Source organism: Astatotilapia calliptera, chromosome 17 (genome assembly GCF_964374335.1).
Source record: "Astatotilapia calliptera chromosome 17, fAstCal68.1, whole genome shotgun sequence".
NCBI classification, from domain to species: domain Eukaryota; kingdom Metazoa; phylum Chordata; class Actinopteri; order Cichliformes; family Cichlidae; genus Astatotilapia; species Astatotilapia calliptera.
This window is the reverse complement of record NC_137438.1, coordinates 12,518,254-12,537,157: the sequence shown is the minus strand read 5'-3', so window position 1 is coordinate 12,537,157 and position 18,904 is coordinate 12,518,254. Positions and strand designations below refer to the sequence as shown.

The window sequence follows — 18,904 nt, the reverse complement described above, 5'->3', positions numbered from 1 at the left end:
CACGTAGCTAAACACACACCCACGCGGGCACACGCAGACAACAACGCCCAGAGGCAGTGGAAAGCAACGGGTGGGCAGAGGGAAGGAAAACAGAAGCTGAGCCGTCTTCATCTTCATTTACATTCAATTGAGACATGTTTAAACCAGCAGCAGCAGAAGGTTGAAGCCTTTTAGAATAAATACAGACATACAAACCGAGGCCCTTATAGTCTCAGAAAATAAGATAAGATAAGATAAGATAACCTTTATTAGTCCCACACGTGGGAAATTTGTTTTGTCACAGCAGGAAGTGGACAGTGCAAAAGTTATGAGGCAAAAATTAGAATACAATAAGAATAAATACAGTACACAACTGTACAGAATAGAATAAAATAAAATACTATATACAGTAGAATAAAATAAAATAAATATACAATAAGATAAAAATAGAATACAAATACAAATACTATATACAACTGAGTAAAAAATGCAATCTCTTTAAGTGTTAGCAATGGTAATAACAAGATACTGTACCCACGGAGCCCTTTTAATCCATCTCAGGACACAGATGATCAATAAACCGAGAAAGCCTGAAACGATGGTGGATTGCTTCTTCGCATGAGAAAAGCTTTATAACTGAAACACAAGTCCAGTAAATGCGTATGAAAAGCTCAGCAACATGTTTACAGACATTTTATTCGGATTGGTTTCAAATATTTCAGACAGCAGACTAAATCTATCGAACACGGCAGCCGCAGAGCCATTTCCTCCAGTTAGTGCAGTTTTCTCTGAGCTCCACAGCACAGTCAACACTTAATAGTCAATTGTAGACATGACGATGGGTCTGTAAAACTACCACTTTCCCATTTCCAACAACAAAGCTAGGGTTGCAGCTCAGATTCAGGGAGAATAGTCTATTCCTCACAACACGCATCGTAATGTTTTAAACAGGCTAGTTTAAAAATTTAAGGTCCACTTATGGCCCACTTTGATCTTAAGTGGGCCGTATTTAATCCCTAAGATATTTTAATATAAGAATGAGAAATGCAGTAACAAAAAGTCATTTTTTTAAAACTGTGAATCCACTGTAAACAAAATCATACATTTCTCAAAAAGCAGAAACTTTTTTATTGTTCAATTGTTTATCTACCGGTATTACTTATTTACTTTGGTGTAGTATGAATGGCCTTGGGGGAGGTTTTTGTCAACAGGAGAAGCTGCAAAACTTATGGAAATACTGTTAAAGGTTTAAAAATCTATGCCCTCTTTTCCAAAATTGCCCAGCGGGCCATATTGGAGCCTTTGCTGTGCCGATTCGGATCCCTGGGCCTTGTATTTGACATCCCCTTTTTGACAGACAGTTGGGTCATAAAAGTCCTGACACTATACCGCAGAGCCAAACTACTTTTAAATGTGTCTAGAATTAACTGTAGGATTTTAGTGTGAAGTTTGAATTAAGATGCAGCTTGAGTTAAAATAGTGAGACCAGAATTAATGAGACCTCCTTTATGATGGAAATGAAAGCAACAGGCCTCCAGTGTTTTAAACAGGTGAGATTCTTTTTCCTTAGAACAGAATAATAATCAAAGCTTCTTAGTCATGCAGTCTGTCACTAATACTCATAACCAAAATTAAGAATGCCAGTCAAAACATTGGTTGGAGGAAAAATACATGACAGCCGAATAGCTGCAGAGACGCAATGTTTTTTCTTTTTCTTTTAATGCTATATCTATTCATTTATGAGTTACAGTGAGAAAGAGGGAGAGGCTCAGTTATGTGTTGAGACTGTTAATAATTAAGTTTGGCTCATACTGTATTTCCCAGTGTTTGGATGGTGCCCTGTGCTGTAATAATTCTAAGAACCAGAGGCTCTGTCTGATCTGACTGTGGGAAGAGGAGGAACTGGCCTTTTGAACATCACAGTAATTATTAGGACCCTGCAGCTAGTTTGCTACATCAAGCAACAAGAAACAATAAATTAATTACATTTTTGTTTCAGTCGCTCTGCCGTTACCACTCTTTTTTCCAGGACCTTCACTGACATGATTTTGTGGCTCGGGTCTTATGGGGGATTATTTGCATTGGCCAGCCATTCCCATAGTCAAGTGTTCAGTGGCCCATTTAAAAACCAGAATATCCCACAGGGTCTGCCCAATCTTAAATCTTTAATCTAATCAAAATATAAGAAAAATGATGGATTTCCTTTATAATGTATTTATGCATGCATGCATCCATTCTCTTCTGCTTATCCTTGTCAGGATCACACAGGGGCCTATCCCAGCTGTCATAGGGCGAGAGGCAGGGTACACCCTGGACAGATCACCAGCCTGTCGCAGGGCTAACACATGGAGACAGACAACTATTCACACTCACTTTCACAACTATGGGCGATTTCACTTCACCTAACACCACTAATTATATGTCTTTGGACTGTGGGAGGAAGCCAGAGTACCCAGAGAGAACACATGCCAGCACAGGGAGAACATGCAAACTCCACATTTTATTTAAAAAATATAAACAACAGAAGTTGTTTGCTATAAACTGCTAATGCTACGCAGTCATACCTAAAGTGTTAAGGCCAGTGTGAGACCCACCTGCCACTAGAACACATTACCAGTTTTAATTCACTTTTTGAATAAAGAAAGAAATACACTGAATTTCTGTTATTACTTGGGCCCACCTGCAGTACCTTTGTGGCACACCCAACCCGCACTTAAGGAATCACTGACATCGGCATTTGGATGTCATGCATTACCTTATAAATGTTACTGTAGACAATGTTAAAAAATGTAAAGTCAGGCCTTAAGAATCTGCCTCAAAATTGTAAGTTACAACTGTATTACTATTTTTATAGTACACAAAAGTTAAAAGATTATTTAGTAGTATTGCTGTGGGTCCAAAGTGACTGATACATCAGTCTGTCTGACATTAAAATAAACCTCCTTTATGAGGTGATGAAGACGACAGAATCAGTTTTAAAAAGCCATTCCACTCATTTCATTGGACAGAAATTGCCTGCAGTTCAGCTGGGGGCACAACAGAGGGCGCTTGGAAGCTTGCCCTCAATGAATACAAATGAATATAGGAAAAGTACTACCTGCTTCTAAGCAGCGAAGTCAACATTTTGGTTTAGCTAGCATAAAAACACTATTTAAAGTGTTTCTGAATGGAAAGAAAACAGCACTAAAGTTAAGTTTTTCTTAGAGGAAAGTCTTGTGAAGGAATACCAACCGGTCGGTTAAGGATTTACACCAGGATGTGCTTACATTTGCGTGTAAAACAACTACATGTTACAAATGGAGCTAAATCACAACAGAAACAAGCAGCTGGTCATGCTGGTTGAAGGTGACTGCAGTCAGCAGTTTGCCCCTGTTTACTTCATGCCTTGAATGAAAATGACAGTTGTCATAAAGTGTCACATGATGCTGTGATGACCTTAATACATACAGATGGTTGTTGTACTACAATTGAGAAAAAGATTAAAATAAATAAATAAGATAATAATGGATTGGATTTATATAGCGCTTTTCAAGGCACCCAAAGCGCTTTACAATGCCACTATTCATTCACTCACTGGTGGAGGCAAGCTACGGTTGTAGCCACAGCTGCCCTGGGGCAGATTGCCATATCGCGCCATCGGCCCCTCTGGCCAACACCAGTAGGCGATAGGGTAAAGTGTCTTGCCCAAGGACACAATGACCAGGGATCGAACCGGCGACCTTCCAGTTACAGATACACTTCCTGAGCCACGGTTGCCCCCGTGATAAAGTATATCAGCTGTGTCAAGCCTACTATCAAAAGCAGTCCCAGAAAGAAAGGGCTCATTCCTTTTAGACTATCTTGCAAGAACCTCCCCCTTGGGAAGAGGAAGTCCATGGAAGTGGAAGTTCCTGATTACAAGTTCTTTACAGATGTATCGGTATATAAAAACAAAGCTGCAAAACTACTTCTTTTTTTTATTTGAGGGAACTGACCCTTCAAAAGCTATTCAGTAGATTTTAGAAAATGGCTCTTCAATTTTTTTCCCTTCATGTGTTCCTGTAGGGAAGTGTGCATGCTACCAAATCTGACTGGACACTCCATTAGCTCAGAGCAGAAAAGGAGAGGATACTGCTGTGAAAGAGATTGTATAGGACAGAATAGGGTTGTGAGAACTTCATGGTCTTGATATATCAGTGTGTGTGTGTGTGTGTGTGTGTGTGTGTGTGTGTGTGTGTGTGTGTGTGTGTGTGTGTGTGTGTGTGTGTGTTTGCTGTTCAAGCGTGCAGCATGTAATCAGCATGAAATCAGTGCACTGAAATATCAAAGCGAAATGTGTGTAGAATGCGTGTGCACTTCATATCAGAGTTTGTTTTCCTTATCACATAATCAGGGTGTCCTAGAACACACAAACATGAGATTGACTTTAATTGGCTGGGTGTGAACTCCTCACTGGAGGGATCTGAAGTAAGCCAAGCCGTCTAATACACACTGTCTGGTTGGGAGTCAGTGAGGGCAGGCTGCCTCTCAGTGGATGACAGCAATTACCATCACTGCAGGCCAGAGAAGACACAACCAATGACAGATGTGTACTGTATATACGCACATTTAAAAAATGTCCAAACTTTCACTCCTTTCCAGTTTCTCCCAGATACAGTTTTGAAGTTTTGTGGAGCTGCTTGGTTCAGAATAATGAACAGAATAATAATAACCAAGTACAAAGTTGACAGCAAAAGGGTCAAACATGTGAGGTTCACCCTACGACAGCAATAGTCTGACACTATTATGGATGTCTGGTAATAAAGTAGATCTTTGAGAGTTTTCATCTGTGTTGACCACTATAACTTACAGCTAATAAAGTAGTTTGAAAAAAGTAGGTTTTCTTATTAGAGTAAATCAGAGGGACAGCTCAGACTGAGAATGTTTAGAGACAAAGTCAGAAAGACGAGGCTGAGATGGTTTAGACATGTGCAGAAGAGGGATGGTGGACATACTGGCCAAAGGATGCTAAACATGGCAAGAGAAAAAGAGGACGACCATAGAGGAGCTTCAGGGATGCAGTGAAGGAGGACATGGCGAGGCATGGTGTGGCAAAGCAGGATGCTACTGGTGATCCATTGCAGCGAGCCCTCGAGGGAGCAGTCGAAAAGAGAAGAAAATATTTTACTACTTCAAGATTAATTACTTACTAAATATCAATTACTGCTGTTAGATAGACAAGTGACCTGTCGAGGGTGTGCTTCCTCCCACCCTGTGATGGCTTGAATAGGCTGGAGCCCACTCCATTCTGTTGCCAAATACTGTTTTACAATAATGAACCGATAAAGTAAACTGCAATAGTAAGGCTAATTTTACAGTGTAAAATTGCTACAGTGTGGGCTAACAGCCTGGACAGGAGAAAAGAGCATGAGCAACGTTTGAAGAATCAACAAGGTCCCAACCACTGAGAGAGGGAAAGACATTTTTGCTTAAACACCAAGTTCAGGAATAACAAGCATTAAACAGTTTTTACAATTATGCTTTAATCGGTTTTCTCAAATGCATTATTGGGTATTAAATTAAGATCAAATCATGATGTATTGGCAGCAAACACGCTTCCCCGAACATCTGCTGCTTTGATTATCAACTGCTTCCTCGTGCCATCTGTTCATGAAGGGACACTGAGTTATAAAAGGCAGGGGAGAAGTTTTCAGACAAGTTAGCAGATGAATCCACCAGAGATAGTTCATGTACACCTCAAACGCGATAAACCTGTGTTTCACCTGCCACGACTACATATTTTTCTTTGCATAAATAGATTAGGCAGAATAATAAAGAAAAATCACTTCTCAGGAGAACTCGATCTATCCATCCATCCATCGTCAAAAGTGACTAACTGGCGAGCACTCTGAATATGACACTCATGTCTGCGCTTCAGATACAAACACTTAGCCTGTGCTTTTTCAAAAATGAGGCGTGTGTGCTGTGCTTGTGCCTGGTTGGGTTAGATGACAGCGTTGTGAGCATGGTTTAAGAAAAAAAAAGATGCTCCGGCTGCCAGTTTGAAGTTTGTGGGTGGGCACATCTGCTTGATCCAGGGGATTGCGAAGTATTCCTCAGTGAATGAGTCTGCTGGTTTTGCCCTGAGGCTGCAGCTATCTGGCAGGTGAAATGTGAAAAACACACAAACACTGTCTGGGTTTGTTAAGAGACAGAACAGGGTGATGTACACCTGTAGATCTGAAGGGAGAACAGCAGCAGCACCAGTGGCTTAAAGAACATTTCTCCTCCGCTGCTGAAACCTTTGCACCTATCCTTAAAGTTCTTCTGCTTGTTGTAAGACCCAGTGTTTACAGTAATATCACCTGTAACAGCATATTATGTATACTGTTTGTCAGTTCTTTTAGGGGCTTATTAGCAATCCCTTGTGCACTCAGCCCTGATATACTGATCTGACACTTGCAGCACCCTACTATACCATTACTTTAGCATCATAATAAGAAATACATTTCAATTTATCAGCCTGACAATCTGGATATGAGACATAATGTTTTATGCTGATAGTAAATATACTTCAAATTTAAAGAAACGTAAAAATAATCTAATCATAGAACTACATGTTTTGCATGAATATCTTCATGCTTAAAGTTTACAGATCAAGTTAGCAACTTAAAGTCGTTTGTGAATAGAAAACAGAGCTAGAGTTATGTATTGCTGCCCACTGCCTAACACTTACGTATATCTGTTATATCTGTATCAGGCTGTGGTTACAATGATCGGGCCTAACATTGTGACCGCGTGCCCAATATTGTGTTGGTCCCTCTTTTGCTGCTGGTCTCCAGTAGACCCCTGAAGGTGTGCTGTGGTATCTGGCACCAGGATGTTGCTAACATCACCGTAAAAACTGAATTGAGTAAAAACTCAATATAGCTCCCTAACAGAACCCGAGTAGCAGCTGGTCTCTAGTGAGTTTTCCCTTTTTCCAAAAACACATTAGGGAGAACCATTTGGGCGGCTATTAAGGTGACAGCGTTGTTTCTGTTACAAAAACAGACTTTAAAAGCATTCAAGCTTCTTCAATATTTCCCCCACTGATGGACACTCTAATAAGATGGCAATGTGGCTCAAATACTCGAGTGTGTATCTCATTACATTAGCCTCAGCAGTCCCTCACTCTGACTGCTTCCAGGTTGATCTCTGCAGTCACACATCTATACCTGCAGAACACGGCACAACAGTGCCCATCAGCACAAAATAAGAAACCCAAATGAAACTGTAATGCACAGCGCTTTGAAATACTCTGCAAATATGTCAGGAAGAAAAAATATGATCAGCAAGCTGCTGTATGATATTAAAGTATAATGGCAAACATTTTCTTTGGAAAGAACTGCCTTTATTTCCAGAGCTTGTGTTTGAGGACAGTGTTAGGGTTTAGCCAGCAACATGCCACCATGACCAAGACCACTGTAGTAAATGATCACATCTGCCAATTATTTATTTCCAGAGTATTTATCAAGGTTATATAGTAATAATACAGTAATAAATCTTTAGATTATATTAAGAAAGCAAACAAGAGTACTGTATAATGTTAAACAGGGAACAGTAAGGCTTATATTCCCTTATGGCTGCACAGTTTAAACAGTAAGAACCCAAAGTTATAAAATGGCTAATCTAGCTGCCATGACTTTACTGTTAGAAAGTTCCCGGTTAAATCACATAACTCTTAGAAATTGCTCTAAAACTACAACATCTGACAGTCTGTTTCCCATTAATATGACAGTATAATGTGGAGAGCAATGTATCCTTTATTTGCTATCTCCCATAAAACACTGCAGAGAGGCTAGAGATCAGTGGGGGAGGACCCCGTAAACAGAGGAAGATAAAATACTTCCGAGAGTAGACAGCTGCAAATCTGAATCAAGCACTTTTTTACCACACATACGGTAGCTTGAAAGACATTTAACTGTCTATGACGGTACTACTGCCATCCTCAAATGAATGGTCACTAATCAGGAAAGCAACTAAGCTGGCAATCTAACACAAATCTCACAACTTGCCACATTGTGCCTTGAGGGTACAGTAACATTAACTTTTTGAGGACAATGTTACAGGTAATGCTTGAGTCAGACTGCTATCATGCCTTTGAGGTTTGCAGTGCAGATATTTAATGTCTAACACTGCGACCTGCTGCTTCTTTTATGACAAGAGGACAAAAGAAGCAGCAGTTATAAAAGACACGTTGCTGGCATGTGTCAGGTAATGTTTACAGTACAGTACAGATACTATTCTGAACTGCTTCTTTGACCGAAACGTCAATAAAAGCAACTCAGAAACAGGGACAAAGGTCATCTGATTGTCATTTGGCAACTCAAGTATTTTGGCCCTTTTTCCGATAAATGTAAGCCAATTGATTTTCTAAGTCTCTCTTCATATTTTATTGCTGCATTTTAGCTTACCAAAGTCAATACTGCCAGGAATATGTACCATTTACAAAAATAACCACATTGAACTGTATCTGGGATAAACTGCTGCTAAAATGAATGAAATCCACAGTGTTTTAGTGCATTGCAGTATAACAGTAGTAAAATGTCCAACCTTATAACAAGTGAATGTAAAAAGAACGGCGATGCACAGAATGAAATGTACAAATGGAGAGACTATATTAATGAACTGTAAATGAGGACATGCAGGATTATAGTAAAATACTGCAGATAAAAGGAGGAAAACTGTAAAATTAACAGGGGTTTACTGTCAACCCAGCTGAAAACGTATTCCTGTTAATCTATGTGACAATATTTTACAGCGTCTTCTGCTCAACTATGCAAAAATGACTATATTTGTTCGTTATATGTGATAAAAGAAAAACAAACAAATGTCAAAATTTGATTTAAAACATTATATCCAAGTGTGTAATGACTCGTGACTACGCAGTGCGGTTCTGAAGAAATATGGGCGGCTGAGAAAAAAAAAAGATGGTCTTTGCATTAGAGAAGTCAAAAACACATCTCCTCTGATAGGACGGAGTCCATTTCTCATGCAAATTGCTGCACCACAAACAGTAAGTAAGCAGGAAGTTTGGCGTCTAAGATTTGGAACATTTTGCTCGCTGTGATTGAAGAAAGGAAAAAAAGAACACTGCATTAGCAGCGTTCTCCATCATCTGTAGCAGCTCATAAAACACGAGTCAGGTCACAACTCTTAAGAAACTAATCATTTTTCGTGGCATTTTCCAACAACGATTAGATGTTTCCTATGTGGTAATCTGAACTCGTGCTTTTAAAAAGGCAAATGTGCTTTTTTATTTTAAAAAAAGATGAAAAATAAACAGTGAGCTTTATTTTGTTGCCAAACTGTGAATATGTTCTTTATTTGAGAGGAACTACTTGCATTAGTACGCACATGTTAAGTATTCTGTATAGAACCCAAGTAGCTCTGTACATGTTCAGCAAACAAATACTGTACTCAACAGTGCAACAATGTCAACTTCTGATGTGATGTTGGACGTGAGAGGCACACAGCCTAAGTTGTGGTAAGACAGCAGCTCCAGCTAGAAAGCAGCTAAAAATAGAATAAAATATAATAGAATAGACAACAAAATTGTGGACAAAAAGGAATGCACTAAAGAAATATGCAAAGCGCTCACTAAATCCTCCCAAATGATTTATTCACACAGCGTCTGCTCATCTGAAAAACCCACATATAAGTGCTTAAAACAGTTCACAGCTTTGATGTGCGTTTTCCTCCCTGCATTTGAAAAGCTACATATGAATATGTATCATTTAGCTTATGATGTACAGTATTCAAACGTAATACCAAGTTTCTCACATAGGGATTTCCCCTCACTAAATGAAGCCTTCTAATTTACTCTCAGATAACATTAGGGTGATGCAAATGCTAGATCTTCCCTGCATTAACATTTACAGAATAATCACTCTGAAATCGAGACGACACGGGTCACTTTTCAAGTAAAATTCTGATACACAGTGATCAATCTTAGATATATAAACTGCTCTCCAGGGATATTGATAAGTTAAAGTCAAGAGAAAAACAACTTTGAAAGCATACAAGGACACAGATATCACAGTAGTGTATCAGCTGTCTGGTAAAGAAGTGACCTCTGGGATGCAGGCCTATTATGATTTCATTTTATCTGTGATGGCAAGAACCGAAGTACTGACTGATAATGACTCTGTGCTACTCTGATCTAGTATGACTCAGGGTTTTCAGCAGCTGTTCACAGCAAGTATGAATAACTTCGACTAATTGAACAAACACTCCTTGTTAAGTTTTCTTTCTTAAAAATAATGAGAATCAATAATTTGTTACATAAGTATACTTTAAGCTGTTTTTGTCAAATTTATTTTATTGAACGATCTAGATGTCACACACACAACTCACACCACTCATAGCTAACATGTAGACAATGCAATACGCTTAGGGAAAACCTTGTCTCTTGGCATTTATATGTGAAAGTTGTTCTTTACTTTCAACTTATGAAGGCAAACATTGTGCGGGCAGTATGTAAAAATTTTCCAACCGGCGATATATTCGCGTATGGGCGGGGCAATGTAATCATGCACGGACTGACCAAACATGGACGAACTAGTTTCCAAAGAAAACACTCATCGACAGGTCTGCAGGCTGTTATGACTTGGACCAGACCTCACTGAGTTGAGCAAGCAACTTATGTATCATAGGCTGGAGTGTATATATGTCACCTGGCTGATTGGTATATGTGGTACATAAGTGGTTCAAGATAAACTAGACGAGAAAAAAAGAAAGAATGAAAAAAAGAGAAATATAACTGTCAAAAAAAATTTTCTGGAAATTTCTAAAACAAAAACTGTCCAGTATAAAATCCACCAGGTACAGCTAGCATATTACAAGTCTACCACAACTATGTGCAGTCATTTTAAAGCCATTTGGTTGGAGCCATTCCAGAGACTATTGACCAGGACTTTTGCTTGGAATGCACATCCCTGTCCAATACTAGGGAGCCTCTTAAAGTAGAACAATGCCACAGGTACAGCTTGAGAATCACGACAGCTCTTTGTGAAACTTTGTAATTGCATAGCAGTAACAAAGTGCTAGAACAGACTGCACCGCAGACTTCATTACAGGGTTGGGCAGAGCTCACGATGAAATACATCATTTGCTGCTCACAGTAATGCTTTTGATGGAGCCTAAAGGACAGTAAAGTCATTTTCACGCGCCTTGAATTTTTCTAGGATTTTACCATCCAGAGATGCATGTGAGAACACATATGCAGTGGACAGTCTATAGCCATCAAGCTCTCATGTGCAACATGAGAGTAATGTCACTTTGTATTAATGTGCCAATAGAACTGTTAACAGTTCAGTACATTTACCATTAGTGAGAGGGTGTCCTGCATATTCCCCAGGCAGCTCCCTCAGCCAAACAAGTAGTGTTTCCAGTAGTGAGAATATGCTTAAAGTTCTCTATTTCCTGCTGTGTGCAACATTTAAGAAAGGGCAACGATGGATTAACATGATTATCTCCAAATTGCCCAAAGTTCATGTGTGAAAAACTGCCCAGTGGGAGGGGAAATACAGAAGAATATGAAACAAAACAACAACACTGTCACATATATCTAACATATAACAAATAACTACTTACAGAAGCAGTGTCTACTTCATATCAGCATTTTTTTGTCATAAAACACGATGACACCTCATATAAAAATATGGCAAGATATTAATCCTCATATGTTAACATCGCCGCTTCTGCTACTGTGTATAGAAGATATATACACTTCCTATAAAACATAAATATATGTGAAGAGCAGAAGTGAAGTCCGGCACAGAAAATATCAAATATTTCATGACTGAGACTTCTGTTTGGACTGGCGCATCGTAACTAAGTCGAAGAGTAAAGATGAGATGTCGTGAAGATCTGTCACACTCGGCTCAGCAGATGACAGCCACTGATCGATGAGGCTTACCCATCGGACTTGGCTTCAAGCCCCCACCCTGTGAAGCCTCCTCCTGCCGTGGGGGTGGGGGGGAACTTTGTGACTGTAATATTAAAAACCGTACGCAAGGTTTAGATGCGTGGGACAGGGTGAGGCATCTCTAACCAAACAAAATCTCTGAGAATTCCTAAGCTCAGAGACGCTTACACAAACAGCAGGGAAAAATCCATCTTTCTGACAGAATCATTTCCAAAGCCCAAACCCCCAACTGGGCTCCTGGATGCACTTCTGAGCCGGGCCCGCCTGGGAGAGAGTGTGTCAATTTGTGCGCGTGTGCGTGCGTGCGTCTGAAGGATAAAGAGAGAGGGAGCAGTGGGATAAAGAATGAGTCATTCGGTGCAGAATAAGAAGTTTGGCACTACCTGTCTTCAACTTTATTTCGACTTCTCTCTCTAGAACGAGGGTTTTTTTCTACCGTAGTCAGGCAGGCTTTCATCGTTTGAGCAAACTTCAACATCTCTGCATGTCTGTGTAAGTCTAAGACAAAGAGATTAATGGTGAAGTCATCTTAAAGCGTTCCTATCATTTCTCTACAAATCTGTCTGAACCACTTAATTCTCACAAGCTGCGTCTCAGCACTGAGTGACTGTTTGTGTCTAAGCAGGTCCGCTCAGACAAGACTGTGGTAAGAGTTCAAATCAAAGGCTTATAGCCCTTTGGCAAATGATCGAATGAACTCAATCTTAAGTCCCGTGGGGTCAAATGTACCACAGACATGTCAAGTTAGGCCCAACTTTCTCACACATATTCTCTTGTGGTGAGATCTTCCCAGCCGTTCTGTCTCCCCCAATAACATCTGCACAAACCTCGTCGCGTCCTGCATCCTTAATTCTGATCTTACAACGTAACCGCGGTTTCTAATCCCTCAGAACTCTGATATTCACACTTTAATATTATTCGACTTTTTTTTCAACATGACGTTTTCCTCTGCTTAGCCCTTTTCAAATCAAATCAAATCAAATCACTTTTATTGTCACATCACATGTGCAGGTACATTGGTACAGTACATGTGAGTGAAATTCTTGTGTGCGAGCTTCACAAGCAACAGAGTTGTGCAAAATACAATAATGTAAACAAGCAAAATACAAGAATGGCTACATCTGAAACTAATAAATATATGTACAATATATAATAGTATATGCATTTCTGGATGTGTATACTAAATATTTTTCTACGTGTGTGTGTGTGTGTGTGTACACATATTTTACAAATTAAATAGAGTAAACAATAAATAAAATATATAAAATAAATATACAGAGTGAGACATGTGCAAAACAGTGGCATTACTGTACAGTATGGAGTGCATAATGTTGAAGTTCCAGTAGTGGAGGTGAGGTGTCTATGAAGTGTTCATCAGTCTGATGGCCTGATGGAAGAAGCTGTCTCTCAGTCTGCTGGTACGGGACCGGATGCTGCAGAACCTCCTTCCTGATGGAAGTAGTCTGAACAGTTTATGGCTGGGGTGACTGGAGTCCTTGATGATCCTCCCCGCTTTCCTCAAGCACCGCTTCCTGTAGATGTCTTGGAGGGAGGGAAGCTCACCTCCAATTATCCGTTCAGAGCACCGCACTACTCGCTGGAGAGCTTTGCAGTTGTAGGCGGTGCTGTTGCCATACTAGGTGGTGATGCATCCAGTGAGGATGCTCTCAATGGCACAGTGATAGAAGGTCCTGAGGATGCGGGGGCTCATGCCGAATCTTTTCAGTCTCCTGAGAAAGAAGAGGCGCTGCTGCGCCTTCTTCACTGTTTTGTTTGTGTGTACTGACCACGTAAGATCCTCAGCCAGATGTACACCAAGGAACCGGAAGCTGCTCACTCTCTCCACAGCAGCGCCGCTGATGGTGATGGGGGTGTGTACTTCTCTGCACCTCCGGAAGTCCACTATCAACTCCTTTGTCTTTGCGACGTTGAGGGTGAGATGGTTGTCTTGACACCAGTGGGTCAGGGCGCTGACCTCCTCCCTGTAAGCCGTCTCATCACCATTGGTGATAAGACCCACCACTGTAGTGTCGTCCGCAAACTTCACAATGATGTTGGAGTTCTTAGTGGCTGTGCAGTCGTAGGTGTAGAGTGAGTATAGGCGAGGGCTCAGTACACACCCCTGTGGAGCACCAGTGTTCATTGTGACGGGGGATGAGGTGATGCTGCCCAGTCTGACCACTTGGCGTCTGTCAGACAGGAAGCTAAGGATCCAGCTGCAGAGGGAGCTGCTCAGTCCTAGATCCTGCAGTTTCCTGTCCAGCTTCGAGGGAACGATGGTATTGAATGCTGAGCTGTAATCTACAAACAGCATTCTCACATACGTGTCTCTCTTCTCCAGGTGTGACAGGGCAGTGTGTAGTGTCAGGGCTATGGCATCATCAGTGGACCTGTTGTGGCGGTATGCGAACTGTAGAGGGTCCAGTGAGTTGGGTAGTGCAGAGCAGATGAAGTCCTTGACCAGCTTCTCGAAGCATTTGCTTACGATGGGGGTCAGGGCTACAGGTCGCCAGTCGTTCAATGAGGAGTACAGGGACGATGGTGGCCATTTTGAAGCAGGCTGGGACTACAGACAGAGAGAGGGAAAGGTTGAAGATGTGCGTGAACACTCCAGCCAGCTGAGCCGCGCATGACTTGAGGACGCGGCCGGGAATCCCGTCCGGACCAGTAGCTTTGCGTGCGTTCACCTTCCTGAAGCACCTCCGCACATCCTCCTCAGACACAGTGTGCGCACTGACGTCATCCGCGGTGCGCACACTGTCCGGTCTCATGGTGTTCGCTGTGTCGAATCTAGCGTAGAATACGTTTAGATCCTCACACAGAGAGGCCGTGGTCTGCGGTGTGCTGGTTTTCCCTCTAAAGTCTGTGATCGTGTTTAGTCCCTGCCACATACTCCGAGGGTTGTCAAACTGTTGCTCCACCCTGTCCCTGTACTCACGTTTGGCTGCTTTGATCGTCTTCCGGAGTTGGTAATGTGCGTGTTTGTAGTCCGATGTGTTCGCGGAGGCAAAGGCGGTGCTCCGTGCCGCGCGAACATCTCCGTTAATCCAGGGTTTTTGATTTGGGAAGGATTTAACTGTTCTGGATGGGACGACATCTTCCACGCATTTCCTGATAAATCCGCAGACTGAGTCTGTGTATTCATCAATGTCCCTAGCAGCCACGTGAAACATTTCCCAGTCCGCGTGATCAAAACAGTCCCGCAGCGCAGACTCCGATTGGTCCGTCCAACAGTGCACCGCCCTCCGGGTTGGAGCTTCCTGTTTCAGCTTCTGCCTGTAGGCGGGCAGGAGCAGGATGGAGCGGTGATCTGATTGGCCGAATGGGGCGCGGGGGAGGGCTTTGTACGCATCCCGGAAAGAGGTGTAGCAGTGGTCGAGTAGCCGATCTCCACGAGTGTTAAAATGGATGTGTTGGTGGAGTTTGGGTGAGACTTTCTTCAGGTTTCCCTTATTAAAGTCTCCGGCTGTGATAAACGCCGCCTCTGGGTGTGCGGTTTCCTCGCTGCTGATCGCGCTGTACAGTTCCCTGAGTGCTCGGTCAGTGTCGGCTTGTGGGGAAATGTAAACAGCCGTAATAATCACTGCTGTAAATTCCCTCGGTAGCCAGAATGGCCGGCACTTAATCATCAGGTACTCCAGGTCCGGTGAGCAGAAGGATTTGACTGGGTGCACGTTCGCATAATCACACCAGCTGTTGTTGATCATGAAACACACACCACCGCCTCTGCTTTTCCCAGTAAGATCCTGTGACCTGTCCGCGCGATGCACGGAGAACCCCGGTAGTTGTATTGCGGAGTCCGGTACCTTGTCCGATAGCCAGGTTTCTGTGAGGCAGATCACGCAGCAGTCCCGCATCTCTCGCTGGAATGAGATCCGTGCCCGAAGCTCGCACAGCTTGTTCTCCAGAGACTGCACATTAGCCAGTAATAAACTGGGTAACGGTGGTGTGTTAGTGCGCCGTCTCAGTCGAACCAGAATGCCAGATCCTCTCCCTCTGCGTTGGCGTTTGCGGCCTCCAGGGCCAGAGAACAAAGGCGTCTCAGGTGAGATGAATGGGGGGTCTGCAAACGGAGCGTCCGTGTTGCAAAACTTGAACTCCGGAAAGTTATAAGAAAGACCGTCTTTTATGTCCAGTAAGGTTTGTCGGTCGTACACAAGGAGACATGTGCTACTCGCGATAAAATGAAGGAAAAGTAAAATTAAACACAGAAAAAAGCTGTTGCTTGGGGGAGCTCGCGACGAGGCTGCCATACTCGGCGCCATCTTGTTCATGACCTTTAGGTCACCAAGAGATAATGCTAACCAGGGAACAATATCCTCATTCTAGGAGAATGTATCATTGTTTTGAATTTGCCATTTTCATAAATGACAAGCAAGATCTCCTGATACAGAGAATAAGAATTGAGAGTGAACAAATTTGCACAATAGAAGACAAGATAAAAAGAAAAAAAGATCATAACAGGGCTGAGAGCATGACCTGGTACCTACACTCTGCTTTATCAGACATTCTGGCAGAGTGGAACAGTTTTGACCATTAAACTTACATCGGATTTGTACATTTGAGTTAAATCCTCTTTGTTTTCTCGCTTGTCGCTGACAGGTTTTTTACATGTTAACAATGCCACAAAAATTTGTCATGATAACATTAAGAAAACTGGCTGATTTAGAGCAGTAGCACGCCATTATTTTGGATATCCCCAAAATAAACACGGCCCAGGGAGACATCCAGTTTTTAAACCTGATATGATCTCACTGCCAGAGCGGGAAACACATTAAGCATATTTGCTCACCTTTGGGAAAACCATCCATGCAGATCAACATAGCCTTTATGTTCAACTTCACTCCCCAACTAAAACATGCCTGAAGGTTTAAACACTGATAATAAAATGTGCTATCAAGATACTTTTTATCTACATTCTTTCTCTGCTCAGTAACCTCAGACTTATAATGTAACCCAGTATTTTTATTCTGAGGCCTTACAGTTTAGCATTCTGACTATCTTGTTTTTCTGGAGCCAGAAGCTTATTTTGGCAGGAGGTGCTGAGTTATCAGCTATCGCTAGCAAGCTGGGTTGCTGTGCCCATAAAACTATGTCACTCTGACACAAAGATCTGCTAATTAGTTTCAAGTAACACGCTAACAAAATACTATAACTGTCAGGGAGCTGAGGTCTTGCAGATAGTTTAGTGTTAGGTACATGCCTAATTACAAGTCTTAAAAAACATTTGAATGAATGGAGCTTGCAAAATAAATTACATGCATCGTATATAGATCAGGCACAACACTATGACAACTGACAGAAGTGAATAACATAACGTAAAGAACTGTACCCGAGTTGGACAAAGGCCAAAATTGTGATTGCTACATGACTGAGTCAGAGCATCTCCAAAACTCCAAAGCTCATGTTGGGTTTTTCCAGTCTGCAGCGGGAAGCAAAGGCTGGCCTGTGTGGACAGACGAGCTCATGCAGCTCAAACTGCCAAAATTGTTGGTGCTAGTGCTGATAGAAAGGCATCAGAATACACACTGCATCACAGTTTGATGCGTATGGTGCTGCATAGTTGCAGACCAGAAAGGGTGCCAATGTCGACTCCTATGCACCGCCAATAGCAATGGAGCAATGGAAGAATCATGATGAATCACGTTTTCTTTTAACTCATGTGGATGCCCAGGTGGGTTACTTATCTGGGAAACACCTGGCATCGGGATACACCATGGGAAGAAAGTGAGCTGGTGGAGGAAGTACGATCCTTTGGGCAACGCTCTGCTGGGAAACCTTGGGTCCTTGTTAAAGTTACTGTGACAAGTACCACCTACCTAAGCATTGTTGCAGACCATGTACAGCTTTTTGTTGAAATGGTAATCCTTAATAGCAAAAATGGTCCAGAAATGGTTTGAGGAGAACAAACCAGTTTAAAGTGTTGACTTGGCCTCCAATTTCCCCAGGTTTCAATCCAACTGTGCATCTGTGTGATGTGCTGGACAAACAAGTCCAATCCATGGAAACTCCACCTCAAACTTAAAGGACTTAAAGGATCGTTTGCTAACATCTTGGTCCAGATACCACAGCACACAATCAGGACTCTAGTGAAGTCTGTGCCTCAATGGATTGGAAGAACCAACACAAAATTATGCAGTTGGTCATAATGTTACGCCTAATCGGTATACGCACACACAACACACGGCGTTATGATAAAAAGAATCCATCCATAAAGAGAAACCTTTTTTTTCACTACACTAGATGTTTAATACTCTTTAGTTGCCAATTTTAACGTGGGAGTCTATGGTGATGGCTCGCTTTTAGAGCCAGCCACAAGTGGCTACTCAGAGTTCTTGACACATAACTGTCGGCATCATTTTCCATCCCTGGAGGTTGTTGTTTGACTCACAATCATCCAGAACAAAACCCACTAATTGGAAGGTTGACAGTTCAACCCCCGGTTCACCCAGTCTGCATATTGATACTCCCAATACCGCGCATGTAACCAACAAGAGTATCGAATAAAGTGCTATATGATGCATATGAATAACACTTGAAAGTCTCACACTATTACAAACCTCTACTAGACTAGAAGACCCAAATGCCTCGAAGCCGAGTCTGCTTGATGTTCTGAATTTACATAAAAATGTCTGTTCTGAGGAAAAACAGCAACACAGGAAAGACACAGATCCCAAGTATTCCACACAACACCAACACCACTGGCAGTAAATAAGGTTACTTTAGGTCACGCTGCCACTGGGATACAACTCAGGCTGTTTTAAGATGTCAATTAAACCTCATGCTGTGATTATGATAGAATTGCAGCGCTGCAAACAAAACTGCAGAAAACCACAGTATGGTTACAGGGGATAAAGAGCTGACTAACGGCTCAGGTTTAATTAGATGCCCCCATTAAAAGAGAAAGAGATCCGAAATTAACATGACAGCAGAAGTGACACTTGGGCACATTAGAACTTAAAATTTATTCAATTTTTAAAAACAGTGTTGAGGATT

At 41.9% G+C, this 18,904-nt stretch overlaps 1 protein-coding gene across 3 annotated transcripts in view; it reads right to left on the bottom strand.

Annotated features, from left to right (window-relative positions):
- Positions 1-18,904, bottom strand: part of LOC113008767 (carboxyl-terminal PDZ ligand of neuronal nitric oxide synthase protein-like) — a 233,425-nt gene that overhangs the window by 123,036 nt on the left and 91,485 nt on the right. The gene's annotated exons all lie outside the window — the stretch shown is intronic.